This window comes from Choloepus didactylus, chromosome 7 (assembly GCF_015220235.1).
Source record: "Choloepus didactylus isolate mChoDid1 chromosome 7, mChoDid1.pri, whole genome shotgun sequence".
NCBI classification, from domain to species: domain Eukaryota; kingdom Metazoa; phylum Chordata; class Mammalia; order Pilosa; family Megalonychidae; genus Choloepus; species Choloepus didactylus.
The window spans coordinates 5,847,479-5,850,536 of record NC_051313.1 but is presented as its reverse complement, the minus strand read 5'-3'; the positions used below and the strand labels follow the sequence as shown (position 1 = coordinate 5,850,536).

Genomic DNA, 3,058 nt, shown 5'->3' with positions numbered 1-3,058 from the left:
CAAGTCAGAATTCATAATGACTTGGACGGTCAAAAGGAGAATGCCAACGGCTGAAAAGGTAAATCCTGGACATGCTGGGTAGGTGATTGGCACCCAAACTCTCACTGAAGAAGACTGCTGTTCCTTAAGATCAGACCAAAGTGCAAAGCAATATAAATTAGAGGCCAAGTCTTCTCTTGACAGTTGATTTACATCCATAAAAAAAGACTGTACACTCCTTTTATATGAACGATTTATATTTGAAGCATTAGATTTTTTTCACTGATGGGGGAGGAAAGTGGGTTTCTGTTCTACTTGAAGTCAGTGAAGCTAAGGTGCCCTTCTCAAAGTAGAGGCTGGGAATCAGAGGTGAGAAATGTCAGTGCTCGAAGAGTTAGGCTGCCTTGCATCTACCCAGCATCTAGAACCAATTCCAGCTTCTTAACTCAGCTGTGAATGAACTCCCTCAGGCATGTGGTAGCCATGTAGCCTGTTCAAGACCAGGAAACCCTGAAGCAGGTAAAAGTGCAGAATGTTATCTGGAAATGTAAGTGTATGTTCTGGAGGGAGAGTATGTCTCATTCTGGGCACTGGGAGGCACATTTAAGAAGTCCCCAATCAAAATAGTGTCATCATGGGAGCTTATGATGATTTGAAACTCATCAAACTGAAGCCGAAATACACGACCAGAATGTTCCACCAACATGCGCAAACACAAAGTGGTTGCTGGTGCACGGGGCTCAAGAGTGGCTTGCAAGTCCCAAACTTTAATTTTCCCATCATAGACCCCACTGACAATCCACTTGTTATCGAACCAGATGCAGCACACCAATTCTTCATGTCCCTCTAGGACTCTTAAACAGGTGCCACATTTGATATCCCATAGCCTAATGGTATTATCTGATGATCCACTAACAACCAGCCGATCCCTGTACTAGAGACAGGCAACACCTCGCTTGTACCATTCAGAGAATGAACAAATTCACAGGTACTCGTGCTCCACACTTTGATGGTTGCTTCTGTCACCAGAGGCAGACATGATGTACTTATCGTCTAAGTCTACCACATCAACAGCAGCCTGGTGGTCAACCAGGACACGGTGTAAAATGATATTGGTGGCAGAAGCCATGTCCCACACGGTGATGGAGCAGTCCTTAGAACAGGTCACCATGAGTCCCCTGCTGAAGCATCAGTGCAATACAGCCTCATTGTGGTGGATCAGTGTATTCAGAACTTTGCTTGTGTTCACACCCCAGACTCTCACTGTAGAGTCTGAAGAGCCAGTTACAATGACACGTTCATCATACTGGTGACAAAGGACAGAGCCTGTGTGTCCCGTTAACACTTGCAAACATTCCAAGCTGGTTTTATCCCAAATCTTAATAGAATTATCTCGTAGGCCACTCATAATTTTTTCATCATCACACTGTAAACAGTAAACACCTTTACTATTTTCAGAGCAGCACTGAATCCTCTGCAAGTTGTGTCATCCACACCACCAGTTAGATTCTATAGTCTCTATGTCCTGGATAATCTTTGGGTATAATGACCTATAAAATGAATTGGGAGGGCCATCTGTGGGTCTGTTTTCAAACAGGTACTGATCCCACCCTCTTCTTTCTGAAAGTCCCCTCCATAGAGGATCTGTGCATACCATTCATTCAATCAGCTTCTTCCAAAGCATTCCATCTGAGATGACTCGTTGCCATTCTTTACAAACCAGCTCTGCTGCACACAGAGACCTGGCATCCAGGTAGGAAAGAATGTTTTCTGCTATGTGATCTAAGCCTTGCTCTGGTAAAGCAGTAATAAAGTCCTGCTGCAACATGAGCTTCAGGTAAGAGTTAATATGTCCACGCTGATAGTGACACATTCATGAAATAAGATGTCCCACAAATTTCACTTGATCTGATTAAGGCCACTGGTCAAAATATGTCATACACAAATCTTTTTCTTGTTGATAGTTTCCTTCTGATGGCCTCTTTCTGGAGACGATCACAGATGATGTTCCATTACCTATCTGCCAAAGAGTATTTTTCTTTGGGGCCTCATCTTCATTTTGATCCTCCATAACTGAAGTGTTCTGGAAAATATTTTGTACTTCAGATCCACCAATCCAGAATGAATGAGTGTATTCCCTTTCAGGCTAGTCTGAGAAGAGACAGCAATCAAGCATCTTCCAAGATTCTTCCCATTTACTGTATCCAGCTGTCTGCAACAAAATCCCAAACATGCACTTTGGCAGCGTGAGCTCAACGGTCTTGTCCTCAATCACCGAGTGGGCTCCCTGGCGGCCCCGGCGGCCCCGCCTCACTCTCTCCAAGTAGCAGCGAACGGCTCTGGTGGAGGAGGCGATGGCTGAGGGTATCACACCCACTCTAGCTGCCAGCCCACCAGGGCCACCAGCAACTCTGCCCTCCCCCTCCGCTGCCCCTCTATTATTAACTTCTAGTTATAGTGTCATACATTTGCTCTAGTACATGAGAGAAATTTCTAATAGTTGTACAGTTAATCACAGACATTGTCCACCACAAGATTCAGTGTTTTATATATTCCCATCTTTTAACCTCCAACTTCCCTTCTGGTGACATACGTGACTCTGAGCTTACCCTTTCCACCACCTTCACACACCATTCAGCACTGTTAGTTATTCTCACAATGTGCTACCATCACCTCTGTCCATTTCCAAACGTTTTAAGTTCACCCTAGTTGAACATTCTGCTCATAATAAGCAACCACTCACCATTCTTTAGCTCTGTTCTATATCCTGGTAACTTATATTTCATGTCTATGAGTTTATGTATTATAACTAGTTCATATCAGTGAGACCCTGCAATATTTGTCCTTACGTATCTGTCTTATTTCACTCAATACAGTGCCCTCAAGGTTTCTTCATCAACCCATTTTTTTAAGACAGTTTATTCACACACCACACATTCCATCCAAAGTAAATGATCGATGGTTCCCTGTATTGTCACATATTTATGTATTCACCACCATCACCACTATTATATAGGACAGCTTCATTTCTTCCACCAAGAAGGAGGAAGAGTCAAAGAAGGTAGAGACACAGACACAA

At 43.5% G+C, this 3,058-nt stretch overlaps 1 pseudogene; it reads right to left on the bottom strand.

Moving 5' to 3' along the window:
* Positions 1–514: 514 nt before the first annotated feature.
* Positions 515–2,251, bottom strand: LOC119540106 (annotated as a pseudogene).
* Positions 2,252–3,058: the final 807 nt, after the last annotated feature.